General features: G+C 50.3%; 1 long non-coding RNA gene and 1 other non-coding gene across 3 annotated transcripts; one reads left to right on the top strand and one right to left on the bottom strand.

Moving 5' to 3' along the window:
* Positions 1–5,946: 5,946 nt before the first annotated feature.
* Positions 5,947–8,665, bottom strand: CUNH3orf86 (chromosome unknown C3orf86 homolog). 2 transcript variants are annotated; one of them, XR_009214410.1, is made up of 3 exons: positions 8,619–8,665; positions 7,661–7,745; positions 5,947–6,629 (listed from the first exon to the last, which is right to left on the bottom strand). It is a non-coding gene; the product is annotated as a chromosome unknown C3orf86 homolog (transcript). The 2 variants fall into 2 exon arrangements; XR_009214411.1 differs by lacking the exon at positions 8,619–8,665 and adding an exon at positions 7,997–8,060.
* Positions 8,666–13,566: 4,901 nt separating this feature from the next.
* LOC131383978 (uncharacterized) lies at positions 13,567–14,135 on the top strand. The gene is made up of 2 exons (XR_009214409.1): positions 13,567–13,829; positions 13,928–14,135. It is a non-coding gene; the product is annotated as an uncharacterized LOC131383978 (long non-coding RNA).
* The last annotated feature ends 4,589 nt before the right edge of the window (positions 14,136–18,724 follow it).

Raw genomic sequence — 18,724 nt, 5'->3', positions numbered from 1 at the left:
CTTGCCTCCCCATGCTGAGCCCACAGAGACTCTCAGCAGCAGAGGGACAGAGAAGCAATGGCTCTCTTGGGCAGGTGGTTTCAGCACCACAGGGCTGCATACAGCAAGCCCCCAGCCTTAGGAATCTGTTTCCCTCCTCAGCCAGGGCTGGGCTCCCCTTATGTACACCTCATTCCATGGAGTCTTTGCTGCAGCCTCCAGGGTGGGCACAGAGCAGGGACCACCCACCTATCCCTATCTTCAACTTAGCTTGCCATGAAGTGAAGAAGCCAGGCCCCAAATCAAGGCCTACTGGCTCCAGAACTCAATGCTCTGCTCGCTAATGTCTGTACACCCAGCACGGCCCCAGGCAGGGAGGTCACCGCAGGATGGAGGCCACATGTTCAAGGAAACCACGCAGAGGACCCTGTGTACCAGACTGGCAAGGCGACGTCACACATAAGACAGGGATTGGGCCAAGCCAGGGTTGTGTGCACTTCCCACATCCCTCAAACCCAGGGCCAGGGATCACTGCAAGAGGAGCCAGCCAGGGCCATCTGGTGTGTCCCAACCCAGGGCCCTCCCCACTGCCTGATCTGTAGGGCCAGCCCATCCAGGCCTGGGGTTCACTAGGGACCTCTGTCCCAGGCCATCACCTGGGATGGCTGGAAATCTCTGTTCTGACCAGAACCACTTCCTTGGGGAAAGATGAGCTCAGCAGTGGGACAGCAGAGAACTTGGATGTCCATGAAGCCATCTTCCCCCAACAGCCTGAGGTTAGAATGTCCTTCATCCTGAATGGTTGACCAGCTGCCCTAATACTGGCTTAAGCCAAAGCAAGCAAGGCAGTGGTAAGACAGAAAGAACTTTCTGGCTACCAGAGGCCTCACCAGAGTCAGAATATGGTAATCCCATCACTCGGGAGGCAAATAAGTCACCATAGAGCATCTCAGGGCCTCGATGGCCACCCAGCTGGGCACATGAGGATGTCTCTGGCCTTATTTTTCCAGCATGTAGTAGGTTCTCAGCAAACATGTGAGACAGGTTCATTTGATCAGTGTGCCTGAGGGCTATGACAGGCTCCCAAGGGCCACTTGCCCTTGTCCATGAGGTTGGTATCCAAGTGACCCAAGTTCATGGGTTCCAACCCCCCCATTCCTGGACCTCCATCCATGTAGGTCACCGATGGGGACATGCAGGTCCAGGGAGCATGGCTCAGCATCAGGCCATCACTAAAGCAAACTCCAGCCCACAGGGACCTGGCACAAGGTAGGAATAGGGGCCCTGCAGGTCAAAGGGGAGTCATGTCTTCTGGAGGCCCTTAACATCCTTTGTCGAGGACCCTCTGAATGTCTTCTCTTGGCTTGGTCCAGCAGGCACTGGAAGCCTCACTGGGGAAGGGTCATGGGAGGGTCACGGGCACCTTCAATTTCTAGCAGAGAACCCGGAAGTAAGTTTCCCTGCCCTGCTGAGTTCATTTTCGGGGGACAAGACCCACTTCTAAGCTGAGGGTGCTGATAGTCCTTAGGGTTAGCCCCTTAGGGGCTCCTGGTCCACTGTCCTGGTGCCCCTCCCTGGCCACCACCAGGCACCTGAACACCAACTTCCCAGCAAAGCCCCCACCCACAGCAAAGACCACTCCGAGGCCTGCCCACCATAGGCCACAGGTGTTTGGAGGACAGGGACCAGATCAGGTTCCAGCCACACCAATATTTTCCTCCACCAGAGCCCCAGTGTCAAAGGAGCTGCTGGAGGGCCTGTTCAAGAAGAGTGTAGTGACAGAAGCCAAGGAGACTGTCCCCACCCCTCTCCATCCTGCTCCCTGCCCATCACTCCAGGCCTCCATGTCAACTCTGCCCCAGCTTCCCACCCTCTCTCCCCCACTCTATCTACAGGCGCAGATGGCCTGTCCCTGCAGATATCTACACCATCTCAGCCCTTGAGCACTCCCCTGCCCACCCTTCACACTTTCAGAACTGCATTCCCTGCTCAAACACCTTCTGTGGCTCTCCAGGACGGAAGAAACAGTCGTAGCTCCTCAATGGGTCTCTTAAAAGCCTCCCACTCACACCTCACCTCTTCCTGCCCATATCTGCAGCTGGACCTGCTGGGCCAGCTAGTGCCCTGACCTGCTCTGTTTCAGCTTCCCGCCTCCATAGCTTTGCTCAAGCTGTTCCTGCCCTCCAGGATGCCCTCCCCATGCCTCAGGACCCAGTGGCTCCTCCTGTGCCTCACCTTGGCCCTCAGAGCCAGGCATACAAACTCTGCAACTGCACTGCACGGAGCTCTGACCCAGGGGGACTTGTCCTTGACTCCAGGCCTGCAAAGGAAAGCAAGAGGGAGCATTTCACATGGGAGAAGCCACTTGAGTGGCTGGGGGAGAGGCACAGAGCTGGGAAAGAGCAGATGTGAGAGCACTCCTTGAGTCAGAAGGCACTAGAGATGGTGAGTGAGCAGATAAGGTGGCTGGGGGCAGAGGACTGGATCTCTCCCTGAACACCCCGTCCTTTAGCCACACCTGAAGACGCATACCCAGCAGCTGAGGGAGGAAGGGGAGGACAGCGCCTGGATGCCCCTGGACAGGAGAGTGCTTGGCTCAGGCCACTCCCAGTCCTGGTAAGAGTGTGTGGTCAGTAGGACCCTGTAGCCATCTGCAGCCTGGGAGGCCCTAGCAGGGCTTGCCCAGACTCTGCTTGCATGCCTGCAGTGATGGAGCGCTCACTCACTTACCAAGCAGCTCACAAGGTGGGGTGCAGCTCTGAACAAGCAAAACCTCTTCCGAATGGAACTGAAATCTGCCCCTGGGGCTCCCCACTCAGCTCTCCACTGACCCCACGGTCCCTGCGGGATAGCCCCTGCTAGACCCTGTGTCTCCTCCTCCAGACCTGGCAGTCTCAGGACACTCAGCTCTTCCCCAGGAGTCACCTCCTTGGTGCACAACCCTCAGATGACCTTGATATGGATTGGCTGTGTCCCCACCCAAATCTCATCTTGAATTGTCACTCCCATAATCCCCATGTGTCGTGGGAGGGACCTGGTGGGAGATAATTGCCTCATGGGAGTGGTTCCCCCATACTGTTCTGTGGTAGTGAATAAGTCTCACAAGATCTGATGGCTTTATAAGGGGTTCCCTTTTCACTTGGCTCTCACTCTCTCTTTGCCTGCCACCATGTAAGGTGTGCTTTTCCCCTTCCCCCATGATTGTGAGGCCTCCCCAGCCACGTGGAACTGTGAGTCCATTAAACATCTTGTAAATTACCCAGTCTTTGGTATGTTTTTATCAGCAGTGTGAAAACGGACTAATACAGACCTGGAACCCCGTCACCCTTCCCTCATCTCTGCCCCAAACAGGCCACCACCCCCTGACACAAATTCTGCCTGGGAGACATGAAAACCTGAGATTTGGGCTTTACTCAAAACATCACCCTATCAGAGCCACAATGCAGCAAGTTCAGCTCACCTGAGTGGGATCTCAGAACAAATCTCCAAGGAGCAAGTCAGCTGAATGCATAGCCTGGGCACCCTCCCTGCCCAGGCCTGACAGCTTTTGTCTCTATGGTCTGTGATCCCCAAGGACACCTGACTCCCAAGATCCCCCCAATTCCCACTCCTGCCACTGGGGGCAGAATGTGAATTCCATGACCAAATAGCCCCTCTCCTCACAGTTGTGTGGCTTAGAGTCTCTCCACCTCTGACCCTCCATCTCCTCATCTTTCAGGGAGTGGAAGAATGAGATCACCCACAGATCCCTACTCATCCCACTTCCATCCCCCCTACTCTTTCCCTACCACACACACAAACATATCCTGGCCTGGGGTGAAGTTACTGATTTTATTAACTGCAAGACCCCCGTCACCCAACACAGGGCACCAAGCCCACGTGAAGGGGGGGCCACACCTTCACTGTCCGTTGCCTTTCCGGATTAGAGACTCTGAGAGCTCAAACTGATAACTGTCTTGGAAATGGGCAACAAGGCCAACTTTGATAGGAAACTGCTGCCCAGGTTTTTTCATACATCCACTGTCAGCAGAAGTGGCCCTGCCAGGCCACAGGGCAGAGCATGGTGGCTCGTCCAGGGGATTTGTTGCCCTGGAGACTCTGCTGGTGTACACTGAGCCCTGATCCCCACCCCAGGGTGAACACAGATTCCTGCTGCAGGCTGGGCTTGTATCTCTCTGGGCATCTCTATGACACTTGCTGGGCTCTCGTGGGTTGGAGGAGCATGAGGCTTAAGAGCCCATGCCAGGTTAGGATTGGAGGCCCTGGTCCCAGTCACCCTGCCCGAGAGACCCACAGCCCCTGCCCTGGCAACCTTTCCCTCCAAGGCCCAGGGCCCAGATGACCTTGCAGGCTCCGGCCCTCCCTCTGCCCTCCAGCCTGGCCTGCTCTCCATTGTTTGCTGGCCATGTTGCCACGCAAAAGTGGATGTCCTGGAACACCTCGTGAGTGCCCACCAGCAGTGACACCAAGGACTTCATCAAGGCCACCCTGCAAGGGGCACAGGGAGTGCACACCAGTCCTCCTGCCCACCCTGTGGAGCTGATGGGCCCTGCCCTCTGCCACCCTCAGAAGCAGCCAGGCCCTCAGGATCAGCTGACCCCAGCCTGGGGCTGACCTCCATGCTACCTCTTGTTCCCAGTGTTTGTCACAGCCTGTAGGTTGAGCAGGCTTGACAGACTGGCTTGCTCACTCCCATATTGTGCAGGGAGGGAAACTGAGGCCAAGGTAGGCAGAATCCTGCCGACGTCACAGGATGTAGTGGCTGCAGATTTGAGGTTGGATCCCAGGCCCCTGCCCCCAGCTCAGAGAACTCGCAGAAGAGTCAGGGTCCTCCATGGGCCCATTTCCTGGAATAACATAGAAGCCCTAGTCGGAAAGAGATGCGGAGCCACACCCTAACCTTTGACCTCTGACCTGCCCCACCTAGGATGAAAGGCTCTGGAGGCCTGGGTCCAGCCAAGAATCAGATGAGACCTGGGAGCCGCCTGGGTGTGATGATTCCAGGGCTGGGCTGGTGCAGCCTGCTGAGGGGCAGGGGAGGGTGTTTCTCCACCAGGACTCTGTGGTTAGACATCCATGAGCCAGGAGCACCAGGGTCTCCTCTTTTAGGTAGCTCTGTTCTTCCTTGCCCTCAGAAGTCCACTTCCTTGGTACCCAGCAACTCAAGCTTCTCGTGGCAGGGCACAATGCTCCACTGGCAAAGCCAAGGATGCACCGCAAGGCTGGCTAAGGCTCAGAGATGCCGGCCGGGCTGACACGTCCAATTCTGGCCGCACCTACCTGACGTTGCTCTGCATGCCCCACTCCTCTTTAGTGTTCCTGATGTACTTAAGGGCATCCTGATGACACATTTCACCTGGAGCTGCTCTGGTACAACTTGGAGCCACCTAGCACCTGTTCAGAGACACTAGTGGGGCTTCTCCAGCAGCTCCTCCTCAAACCAGGTCACTCTGTGTGCCCAGGCCAGGTCTGTGTCCTTCCCCCAGGATGCACTCCTGTACCCCCGAGGCTTCCTCCAGCCCTCAGCCAGCCTGATCAAGGAGGGCCAGGTCTGTGACGGGGCTGCTTCCCACACTGCCTGAGTCACTCCATGCCTGGAGGGCTGAAAGGCAGTACCCAGAGAAAACACAGAGCTGGGGATGGGGGTGACCCTACCTAAAAGTGTGGTGTCCACTGCTGGCTTCCTCCAGCCTCAGGCTGTCTCAAAAGGGAGCTCCACGCAGGGCCCCAGTCCCTCCCTGCCCCGAATGCTGTCTTCAAGCCCAGGAGGCCCCAGGCTGTGCCCCAGGGACACTGGGCCTGCAGGTCCGTCATCCTGGCTTGTTCCCATCCCCACCCAAGGAGGTCTCCTGGCTCCAGCTGGAAACTAAACATATTGCTTTGACACCAATGTCAGAAGCCCAAAGAATTAAGCGTAAAATACCAAGACAGCTTGGTATTTTAAAGGAAGCTCTAGGAAACGTTATGTCAAAATCTAAGTAAAATTTTACTGGGTTTGAAAGCACTGGGCATGTTCCTGTGAGACCTGTGGGGTGAGTCCTGTGCTTCCGGGGAAGGCAGATGGGGCCAGGCAGATGCAGCCTGCAGAGCCTGGCCACGGGTGGCTCAGGAAGGTGCTTAAAGAATGTAGCCAGACAAATTTTCTTAAGATTCAAAAAGAAAACCAGTTATTCCCAGTAAGGACATTTTTCAGCTTGCAGGTGAAGGCCCAGAGTGCAGAAGGGCTGAGAGGAGAGGTCGAGACCAGTGGCTGAGGGGCTGGTCCCAGGGGCCCGAGTATGGGCAGAGTCACTCCTGGTGATGAGATGATGACAGGGATTGCTGAGAACGGTGGGGGCTCCTCGCTCCTCCGGCTTTGGCCTGGCCCCAGGTTGGTGCAGATGGGCAGGGTTTTCTTGGGCCTGAGTCTTTCAGAGAAGCCTTAGATGGAGGTGCAGGGGCAGGCCTCTGTGCAGGCGGGCCCTGGGGACTGCAAGGAGCCCCCTGCATACTCCTGGGCTGAGATGGGGGCTTCTGTTGTGGGCTCTCAGGAGAAACAGCAGGTGCATCTGCCTTCTGCGGGGGGTAGGTGATTTCTCCGCTTATCTCATTCACCCAGAAAAACATGTCTAGAGGTTCCTGCCCCTGTCCAAACTGACCTCTAGACATACCTAAAAGGGAGAAAAGTGAGGCAACACAGGTGGGCCTTCCAGCCTCCATATGTCGGGTGGAGGGTCAGGGGGAACTGCCAGGGTCTGGGCTTCCCTCAGCCTGAACCTCTCACCAGGGGACTCACTCTCTCTCCCGGAGCACCAAGCCTTCCTGGGACAGGGACAGGCCTAACTGCAGGCTCCGGATGAATTCTAGGGTCATTTTCTTCTTAAATGGTCTTTTCAAAATATTTTCATCTTAACCAAGTATACTAAGTATACTTTACGTCCTGACCTAGTTCAGAGATGTGTGTGTATACTAATAATTTCATGGAATGTAAATAGTTATGTACAATAGTCTCTGATATTTTCAATTCTTTTTATGTAATTAAATCTACTACATTCCTTAAGAAAATGCTGATTGCCATTCGAATTCATTTTGTAAGGAAAGCAGCAATGATGAACCATAGCTTGAAAAACACAGTCTTTAATTAAGAGAAGGATGGAGAATCTGATACAAAAGAAGACCAAAAAAATCACTCTGGCAAATTTTACACAAACATGACCATGTGTGGTCAGCAGAATGGTCCCCCAAAGACGGCCCTGCCCTAATCCTTGGAACCCACAACTGTGTTTCATTATATGTCAAAAGGGACTTTGCAGATGTAATTAAAATTATGGATCTTAAACTAGAAATATTATCCTGGATTATGCAAGCGGCCCAATCTAATCACTCGAGCCCTAAAAAGCAGACAGCTTTCTCTGACTGGCATCACAGAGATGCAGCAGCAGGAGAAGTGAGAGAGATTCTAAGCATGAGAAGGACTCAACCCACAGTTGCTGGCTGGACAATGGAAAGGGCTTACTGGAAATTGTGTCAACAAAACAAGCTTGGAAGTGGATGTTCCCCAGTGCTCCCAGTAAAAGCTGGAGGTAGACAAAACCTTGATGTTAATCTTGGGAGACCCTAAACAGAGCCATGCTTTCTGACTTAGGGACTTCAGTGGTATGAGATAATAAATGGGTGTTGTGGCTGGTTCGATGGTTCATACCTGTAATCCCAACCCTGGGAGGTGGGAGGATTGCTTAAGCCCAGGAGTTCTAGACCAGCTTGGGCAACATAGGGAGAACTCATCCCTACAAATAATAATAATAAGAAGAAGAAGAATAGAAATAAATTAGCTAGGTGTGGTGGCATCCACCTGTGGTCCTAGCTACTCAGGAGGCTGAAGTGGGAGAATCGCTTGAGCCCAGGGTGGTCAAGGCTGCAGTGAGCTGAGATTGTACCACTACGCTCCATCCAGCCTGGATGTCAGAGGGAGACCTCATCTCTAAATAAATTAATAAATAAATAATAAATAAATGGGTGTTGTATCAAGCAGTCATACCTGTGGTCATTTGTAAGAATAAGTCATCTCCTGGTCAGGTGCAGTGGCTCACACCTGTAATCCCAGCACTTTGGAAGGCCAAGGCGGGTGTATCATGAGGTCAGGAGATTGAGACCATCCTGGCTAACACGGTGAAACCCGTCTCTACTACAAAAAAATTAGCCAGGTGTGGTGGCAGGGGCCTGTAGTCCCAGTTACTTGGGAGGCTGAGGCAGGAGAATGGCGTGAACCTGGGAGGCGGAGCTGGCAGTGAGCCGAGATCACGCCACTGCACTCCAGCCTGGGTGACTCTTCCTACTTTCTTTCCATCAAATTCTTTCACCTTCTTTAGAACGGACACAATGACTGTCAATCCTGAGAAACTTCAAGGTGGGCTACCTAGAATATCAACCAGCTGAATCAGAAGCTGATCCTGACACCTGCGTCCTACAGGAAGTTCTGATTTGCTCAGGCAGAGAGGATTTCCCCAGCATCCCCTGGTGGCCACAAGGCACACAAGTCAGCACAACCTGCAGGGAACCCCTGATTCAGGGTGGTTGGAAACAGGGGGTTCGGGGGCTCAACAGTTAGAGGCTGGCCAGGAGCTAGGGAACCGGATAGGTATGAAGGATTTGAAGCTTACCTGTCGGAAGGTTCTGGGGAGGAGGAGTCTGTGGAGGGAGCTTCAGAGAGCAAGAGGAGCATTAGAATTCTGGGCCCCCTGCAATCTAATCTTTGTTGTGTAATGCCGGCCTATCCCAGCCTAGCTTCCGCCTGGCGATCTCAGATCCCTGCAGGGAAGCTCCCCACTCATCCCTGCGCTGTCCTCGCTGTCACAGTGCCTGATGCCCCCAACCTGGAAGTGTGCCTGCCATTGCCTTTCCCTGCCTGATTTCCAGCATCCCATCACATGGCTCCAAAAACAGCATCGGGGTTTTTTTCTAGAACCCAAATTTACAAACAAGGGCAATGTCCTCTGACAGGGTTGGTTTGTGTTCAGTATAATGGTAGCCAGGGCTACCTGGATTAGGAATATCTTGTGATCTGCTCCCTACTCCCCTGGGTCTGGCTTGCTGAGCCTCACACCCTCTTCACACCCTGGTCTCCGTGAGAATTAGATGCAGCTCCCCATGTCACCAGCTGCTTACTGGGACCGCCCAGCCCAGGCCCACCTTGAATCCTCACCAGGTTCCCCACTCTGTGGACCCAGCAGCTGCTGTGTGTCCCATGGAGCCAGCCCATGGTGCTGGCAGAAGATGGAACAGTCGTCCTCCTGGACTGGCCCCAGGTCACCCAAGCAGGCTTTTCTCCTCTCCTCACCTGCTTGATGGTGCCCACCCGATGTGGGGCAGTCCATAGGGCTGCTGGAGCTGAGTGAGAAATGAATCCCTTCCCAGCCCCCAGGGGTTTGCCCAGCAGCCTTTCCCCATTGGTGCTAGTAGCTTTGGGCCTTCCCAGAGACTGCTGCAGGCCTGTCCGTAGCTTGAGGCCATTGCTAAGGTGAAGGAGAAGGCTCTGTCCCCTCTTCCCTCCCTGGCTCAGCTTGCCTGCTCCGGCACTGTGCTTGGTGAGGCCGGGTGTGCTTCCTCCCTTCCTCCCCAGGGCCTCTCCACCTCGGTCCACACAGGGGCGGTTTCCCCAGGAAACTCTAACTCACTCCATTACCTTCCCCCAGCTGATCTTGGAAACCCCCTTGCTGTGAATATTGGCAAGCTTAAGAGCTTATTGCTCCCACCATGGCGTCCAGCTCTTGATCAGTGTGCTCTGAGGGCTTTGTCTTCCAAGCCTTGGACAACCCTGAATGCCGGTTAGTCTTTGGCTGGCTCCAAGACGCAGTGTCACACAAGTACCACCCTGTGGACATGCTGAAGTTCCCATGGAGTTTTTTCTATCGAAAACTCAGCCTCTTTCAGGCCAAACACTGGCTCCCCTTATGTGCATAGCTTTCTAACTGGCACAATTTCCCCAAAGATAATTTAGAATTATAGTGATCACTTTGGGGAAACTCTGATATATAAAATACAAAAACCAAGCAAAATTCTGAATATCCAATGGTCTGCTGTCTTTAATTGGTATGAGGAGGCTCCTAAACACAATTTGGACTCAAAAAATGCTTCTCTAAAATATTCTTTAGCTATAATTAATATGAAATCGGAGCATCTTTTCCCTCATGAGCATCATTTTTTTTTTTTTTTCAGATGTAGTCTCTGTTGCCCAGGCTGCAGTGCAATGGCACCATCTCAGCTCACTGCAAACTCCCCCTCCCAGGTTCAAGTGATTCTCCCGCCTCAGACTCCTGAGTAGCTGGGATTACAGGCATGTGCTACCACGCCAGACTAATTTTTGTATTTGTAGTAGAGACGGAGTTTCACGATGTTGGCCAGGCTGGTCAAACTCCTGACCTCAAGTGACCCACCCACCTCAGCCTCCCAAAGTGCTAGGCTTACAGGCATAAGCCACCATGCCCGACCAAGCATCTTTAAATGTTGACATTTCCAATGCCCTTTCCACATTTTGTGAAAGGCTTCAGGTCCAAAACTGTCATTATGTTGGGTAAACAAAAATGTTGGCTGGCAAATCACTCTATTGTATAAACATCAATATTTGGCTAAACTTTTTTTTTTTTTGAGACAGAGTCTCGCTCCGTTGCCCAGGCTGGAGTGCAGTGGCGCGATCTCGGCTCACTGCAAGCTCCACCTCCTGGGTTCACGCTGTTCTCCTGCCTCAGTCGCCTGAGTAGCTGGGACTACAGGCGCTCGCCACCATGCCTGGCTAATTTTTTTTGTATTTTTAGTAGAGACAGGGCTTTACCTGTTAGCCAGGATGGTCTCGATCTTCTGACCTCATGATCCACCGGCCTTGGCCTCCCAAAGTGCTGGGATTACAGGCATGAGCCACCGCACCTGGCCTTAGCTAAACATTTTAAGGAGACTCTGGATATCAAGAATAAAAGACCCCTCATGAAGAAAATCTTTGTCTTGTTTGCCTAAATGACAGATCATTTTGTTTCACAAAGAGGCATCACTTCCTTCCTTTCCATACATTGGAGATTAATACATTCTGACTTTTAAAAAATTGTATGGCTTGATAGAATTGTCACGAACTGAAATTATGTCAAAACCAGATATAGGACACTCTCGTGTGTGTATTGTATATATGTCTAAACTTTCATCCCTCTTCTTACAGAGAAAAATGATCAGTTATTTGTCTAAAGCCAGCTCCCTCTCATTTTTTTCTATCCCACTTCCTCTCCTTTTCCCTCTTTTGAAAACATGAAAGACATAACAAAAATTACATTCAGCCATTACGCATATATTCTAGGAATTTTTAGTTCAGGTAAAGTCTAAATTGTCTAAAGAAAAAAGTTATTGAACTATTTTTTTATGGACACTAGAAAAGGTATTTCCCTGATAACCTTTTAAACTAGCTACGACATAAGAAAAGACACCAACTTCAAAATAAAGGAAAACGTTAGCATGATTCACTCTTTAATTATTAGTTTATCTTTTTAAAAAAAATGTTAGTACAATATTTTGGCTTATTCCAGACCAAAATTAGATTTCTCATAATTCAAGCTTCCTAAGTTTCCTATATTAATTTTATTTATTTATTTATTTATTTTTGAGACGGAGCCTCACTCTGTCCCTAGGCTGGAGTGCAGTGGCACAATCTCGGCTCACAGCAACCTCCATCTCTCAGGTTCAAGCGATTCTCCTGTCAGCCTCCCGAGTAACTGGGATTACAAGTGTGTGCCACCATGCCCAGCTAATTTTTTGTATTTTTAGTAGAGATGGGTTTTCACCATGTTGGCCAGGCTAGTCTCAAACTCTTGACCTCAGGTGATCCACCTGAGGTCTCCCAAAGTGCTCGGCCTCTCAAAGTGCTGGGATTACAGGCGTGAGCCACAGCGCCCGGCCCACATTTATTTTATAAATGAAATGTTTTCATCATTTCCATAACTTATTTAAAATAAAAAATTTTGGCCGGGCATGGTGGCTCACGTCTGTAATCCCAGCACTTTGGGAGGCCGAAGCAGGTAGATCACTTCAAGCCAGGAGTTCGAGACCAGCCTGGCCAACATAGTGAAACCCCATCTCTACACCAAAAATACAAAACTTAGCTGGACGTGGTGGCACATGCCTGTAGTCCCAGCTACTCGGGAGGCTGAGGCACAAGAATCGCTTGAACCCAGGAGGCGGAGCCTTCAGTGAGCCGAGATCGTGCCACTGCACTCCAGTCTGGATGACAGAGCGAGACCCTTTCTCAAAAATAAATAAATAAAATAAAATAACAGGTATAAATTCACCCTTGAAATATAGAGCACTCTCAAAAACTGAATTGACTCTTCCAGAAATCGAAGCTCATATGACTAAAATAATTGCCCTCACCTAGGTATGCCAACTTGTGCAAGTGAAGTATGTAGTTATGCTGGTAGTAAAGGGGCTTTTGTCCACAAATTCAGAGTGCTTAGAGAACCCCAGGGGAGGAGCTCAGTGGGTGGAGTCTCCAGGAATTTGCCTTGGAGGCTGTTGGGAGAGCAGGAGTGAGCGCCGTGATTGGCTGGGACCTTGATGTCACAAAGGTCAGGGACAGCTGCCAGAGAATGAAGCAGAGGGCTGTGGGGTGAAGGGACTGCCAGTCTTCCGCCACCCCTTTTCATGGTCCTTCCCTTCACTGCCTTCCTTCTCCCAGACACACTGGGCATCCAGTTCCAACCCAAAGGCTGCCCCTTTGACCAGGCCCATCTTCTCCACCTCACATCAAACAGCCAATCTGCTGCTCAGACTTTGAAACCTCAGTAACCTAGAAGGTAAGGACTTTCAGATTTCACCAGGAAGGATTATCTCTTCATACCTTATAAAAGTAATAGAACCGGTCGGGCGCAGTGGCTCATGCCTGTAATCCCAGCACTTTGGGAGGCCAAGGCGGGTGGATCACCTGAGATCAGGAGTTCGAGACCAGCCTGGCCAACAAGGTGAAACCCCCCTCTACTAAAAATACAAAAAATTAGCCAGTTGTGGTGGCACACGCCTGTAGTCCCAGCTACTTGGGAGGCTGAGGCAGGAGAATCACTTGAACCAGGGAGGCGGAGGTTGCAGTGAGCCAAGACTGCATCATTGCACTCCAGCCTGGGTGACAAGAGTGAAACTCTGTCTCAAAAAATAAATAAATAAATAAAAACTAATAGAATCTATAAATTCATAGGAAACGGACTTTGACAAACGTGTGTCAGGAGAGGATGACTTGGAGCTGTCCACCGTGCTTCTTACTGAAGGTTTGTTCAAACCTAGAAATTCACTTGGGACAGCTTATGAGTCCTCTCCTATTCTTGGAAAAGCTTTTAAAGTGTCTGACAAAGTCTGTACCCCTGGAGCATGGGTTAGTTTGTTGAAGTCCACAGACCACACAGTTTCTTCGAAGGTGTGCAGCACGAGGGTGAGTTCCTCTATTGCCCACTGATGGAGAACTCACTTAGGCTGTCTTTCCTCTCCTTCAGATGTCTACAAGTCAATTGGGGTCAAGGAACAAGACTCTACTCACATGCACGTGGGCAAATGAAGTCACAGAACAAATAACCTACCCTGCATTTCCTGCTTCTCTGCGGAGCCTGCAATGTGGACCCCTGTCTGGATGTGGGCCTGGGGAGGTGGCTCCTCCCTGTCCCAGAGGCCCATCTCGTGTTCCCACACAGGCACTGAGTCCAGGGACACCCACTGCTGCTGCCTTACCTAAGAGAAAGCGGCCCAAGAAGCATTGACCCGGTGCCTGCTGAAGCCAGGAGCCCTCTGCCACTGCCTGACACAAGCATCCTGCGCTCCGCCCTCCAGACCCTCCCCGAAAGTGTGGGCCACAGGTACCACTCCCTATGCCACTGAGCCCCACATTTCCCATCCCCCAAGCCACCCCCGCCCAGCCCCAGAGCTTTCCTACATTTATGATTTGTCCAAAAAGGTGATGTCCTTCAGCCCCCAGAAGGTCATCCTCCAGTCTGTGACCGTCACACTGGGGTCCTGCATGGGGTCCTCACAGGCCTTCAGCCCAGCACAAATCATGGCCTGGTTTGACCTTTGAAATATCTCAACATCTAAAATTCAGAGCTTTTTTGGAATATTTATTTTCCATAGATATAATTCTTTCAAATAAATTCCTTAGAAAACAATATCCAATGTTTCATTATTTGTGCTAACATGTGCTTTTCCCATTTTGGAGATGAAAAATATCATTAGAAATAAAAACTCAACAGACAGATTAAACATCAGATAAGATGCAGTTAGCAGGCCGGGCGCAGTAGAGGTTGCAGTGAGCTGAGATCACGCCACTCCAGCCTGGGCGACAGAGCAAAACTCCATCACCCACACACAAAAAAAGATAAGATGCAGGTAGCAGAGGGGCCAAGTGAACTCGAACAAGATCTGAAGTGCAATCTTCCTTAAGGAGTCCAGAGATGGGTGACAGGACATTTGAAGGAAAAGTTCCAACAGAGCACAGACAGGTTCTAGGAGATCACACAGGGAAAGGGGAGGCTACATCCAAGAGATAAAGCTGAGAATTTCCCAAAATTGATGGAAAACAGGAATTCTCAGAGTGAGGGATGCCACTGAATCCCACAGAGGATAATTGAAAACATCCACACTTAGTTACATTGTAGCAAAACCATGAAACACTGAAGACAAACCTTGAAAGCTGCTAGGGAAAATACCTGATGACTTGAAATGAAAAATGATAAAGTTTAATGAAATAATATTAACATACTGAAAAAAATCAGACATCTCAGATTTGTATGTTCAGTTAATTATTCAACAATTAGGGAACTATGAAGACTTTCAAGACAAAATGTTTACCAGGAGCAGACCTGGACTAAAGGAATGTCTTTCTAAAGCATGGTTTCGGTCTGGGCACTGTAGCTCATGCCTGTAGTTCCAGCATTTTGGGAGGCCGAGACAGAAGCATCACTTGAGGCCAGGAGTTCAAACCAGCCTAGCAAGATCCCCATCTCTACAAAAAAGTTTTTGAAAAATTAGCTGGGTGTGGTGTTACGCACCTGTAGCCCTAGCTATTCAGGAGGCTAAGGTGGGAGGATCACTTGAGGCTAGGAATTTGAGGCTGCAGTGAGTTAGGATAGCACCACTGCACTTTAGCCAGGGCAAAAGAGCAAGACTCTGTCTCAAAAAAAAAATAAAAATAAAATAAAGCAGTGTTCCTTAATCTTGGCACTCTTGACATTTGGGACTGGATAATTCCTTGTTGTTGGGACAGCACTGGGCAGTGTAGAATGTTTAGTAGTATCCCTGTCCTCGAGATGGGGAGGCTGGCACCTCATGTAAAATGTTTGGCCAGGTTGCAGCCTGTGTTAGCTTGGAGGGTGGATCATAATTTGACCAAATCTGTGGCATTAGGAAAACGGCGAGAATCTAGAATGCTGGTTTTGTTGGCTCCTCCTTGGCTGCTTTTAACAAACTCCTGTGAGAAAAGTGGCCTCTGGCTGGAGCTTGCCAGTGTTCAAGGAGAGCTAGAAGGACCCAGAGTGTTGCTAATGTAGGTAACCCCTGACTGGCCTGCCACACACAAACTGAATAATTTGGTGCCTTGCAAGTTTGAAAAACTCAGCCACTCATACACCCCAGCCAAGGCAGTTGTGAGCTGTGGCTCTGAAGAGGCAGTCTTAGTAGGAGATAGCCCTGGTGCTGCTAGCAAAGACAAGATTTTGGGTGTTGCTTTTCATAGCAAGCCTATGATATTAGCGAACATGGAGAGATCTGGCACAATCAAGCATTGCTAAAAGGAACTCAAAGGCTGGCTACAAATTTCATAGAGCTGGACATAGGCCATCCCCAGTGAGCCAGGACAAAAACTAGGCAGGGCCCAATGTCCATAAAGTGTGGGCTGGATGGCTGAGCACAGTGGCTCATGCCTGTATTCCCAGCACTTTGGGAGGCCGAGGTAGGTGGATCACCTGAGGTCAGCAGTTCGTGACCAGCCTGGCCAACACGGTGAAACCCCGTCTCTACTAAAAATACAAAAATTAGCTGCGTATGGTGGTGCATGCCTGTAATCCCAGCTATTTGGAAGGCTGAGGCAGGAGAATCACTTGAACCTGGGAGGCGGAGGTTGCAGTGAGCCGAGATATTACCACTGTACTCCAGCTTGGGTGACAGAGTGAGACTCCGTCTCAAAAAAAAAAAAGAAAGAAAGAAAGAGAAAAAAAAGAGCGAGCTGGAGCTCCACGGTGGTATCATCACACACAGAATACCATGATATAATGAAAATACAGCATCATCACATGCAATGACATACATAAAACTGACAAACATAATTTTGAGCAAAAAATGCAAGACAGACAATACTTTATTACTTCATTTCCATAAAGTACAAAAACAGGCAAAAGTGAACCATATTTAAAGATGTCTATAACAGTGGTAAATACTGTGTAAAGGCTGTGGGCTACTTCTGACCTGAAGGGTGAAAACAACCACAGACAATGTGTAAATGCATGAATATACCTGAAGATTATATGAAATTTATTTTTTATTTTTTATTTTTTTGAGACAGGGTCTCGCTCTGTCTCCTGGGCACCATTTCAGCTCACAGCAACCTCTGCCTCCTGTGTTCAAGTGATTCTCCCATCTTAGCCTCCCAGCTGGGATTACAGGCATGAGCCACTGCACGTGGCTACATGTTTTGTATTTTTAGTAGAGACGGGGTTTCACCATGTTGGGCAGGCTGGTCTCGAACTCCTGACCTCAAGTGATCTGCCTGCCTCACCTCCCAAAATGCCAAGTTACACGCGTTGAGCCACCATGCCCAGCCCTTGAAATTTAAATTTCAATGTCCCTAAATGAAGTTTTATTGGAACACATCTACACTCATTTGTGTGTGTGTGTGTGTGTGTGTCTGTGTGTGTGTATGGAGGGAGACAGAGAGAGAGAGAGGGATTTATGAATTTATGATAAGGAATTGGCTCATAGAATTATGGAGGCTGGCAATTCCCAAATCTTCAGGGTGGATGAGCAGACTGGAGATCCAGGAGAATACATATTCCAGTGAGAGCCCAGTGGCACCTGCTGTGGAGCAGGACTAGTGGATGGTGTGCATGAACTCTGAAGGCAGTCTGCGGAAGAATTCTCTCTTGCCTGAGACACAGTCTGGGGCAGCCAGGCTTTTTGTTCTCCTCAGGTCTTCAGGTGATTGGATGAAGCCCACCCACATGATAGAGGGCAATCTGCTTTCCTCAAAGTCCACAAATTTAAACGTTAATCTCATCCAAGCAACCTGACAGAAACACCCAGCATAATGCTTGACCAAATACCTGGGGACCTTGTGGCTCAGCCAAGTTGACACCTAAAATTTACCTTCACACTCCAGTCCTCCAACATCCCAGCTTCCCTCTTACATCCCTGAATGGCAGAACCCAACAGGTAACGAGCTGGCGAAGCAGCATCAGCATCATGCTTGTTCTTTGTTGTGTGTGTTTTTCATTTTAAGTCGGTGGAGTTACACACCATGGATTCCTTTGTCTGCTTCCTTTTCATTAAAATTCTGCTCATGGATTCCTCCCTGCAGTAGGTTCATTTTCAGGTGGAAGTGTAGGAAGCACAGGAGATCACAGAAGACCTCAGCAGACCAGCTTTGCAACATCCTAACAAGGAGACGGGAAACTGAAGTACCACAGGAAGGAGATACTCTCCATCTCTCACCACCCAAAGCTTCCTGGGATGCTAAGGGTCATCGTTTTTTTTTTTTTTTCCCCCCCGCTCTGCTGCACAGGCTGGAGTGCAGTGGCGCTATCTCGGCTCACCACAACGTCCGCCTCCCAGGTTCAAACGATTCTCCTGTCTCAGCTTCCCCAGTAGCTGGGATTTACAGGTGCCCGCTACCACGCCTGGCTACTTTTTACATTTTTAGTAGAGACGGGGTTTCACCATGTTCAGACTGGTCTCAAACTCCCACTTTCAGGTGATCTGCCCACCTCGGCCTCCCAAAGTGTTGGGATTACAGCTGTGAGCCACCACGCCTGGCCTAAGCCTCATTGTTCTTTTCATCTTTCCCGCTGAGACAGAAGAGGAGATTGAGGATGTGGACATTTTGTTGAGGAAAGAAATAGGAAAGACAACTCAATGAAGTCTCAGAGAGCCATTCTGACAACCCATGTTCTATTTCCAGAACCCATGTCAGGCCATTCCTGGGGGGTCTGATGAGGTTATGAGAGAAATGCCCAGGGAGGGAGACTGCAGAAGGTTCAGGGAACAAGTTCTGGCTTCTGCCCTTAGAGGAGCCAGACCTGGAGAGATAGAGTGGGAAAGTGGAGAACCATCAGCTCACTTTCCCTCTCACCATGGCAAAAGCATCTCCATCAGGCAGGGCTGGCTTCACAGGCAGGCAGCCTGGGCAGCCCTGTGGGGCCCCAAACTTAGAATGGCCTCCACCTGCTATCTTGCTCTGCTGTCAGGGTCTTGAAATTCTGAATGATCTTTAACATCATGCACTGCACCTGGCAAAATAGCCGGTCCTGATCAGGTCTCAAGGCAGCCCTGGACTTTGGAAGGCAGCACTGAGGCCCCACTGAGGAAACGAATGGCTGCTGAGGGCTGAGAACTAGAGCTGAGACTCCCAGGCAGCCCCTTTGGAAAAGTTTGGCATTTCCCCAAAATGTTAAATGTGGAATTATCACGTGATCCAGAAAATCACATATGAAATTGTCTCGTGTCCCTTTTAAACATATAGAACATAACTATTGGAAAGAGAGAAAAA

This window comes from Hylobates moloch, unplaced genomic scaffold, assembly GCF_009828535.3.
Source record: "Hylobates moloch isolate HMO894 unplaced genomic scaffold, HMol_V3 SCAFFOLD_8, whole genome shotgun sequence".
Taxonomy (NCBI): domain Eukaryota; kingdom Metazoa; phylum Chordata; class Mammalia; order Primates; family Hylobatidae; genus Hylobates; species Hylobates moloch.
The sequence above is the reverse complement of the archived record's forward strand: the minus strand, read 5'-3'. Positions and strand labels throughout refer to the sequence as shown.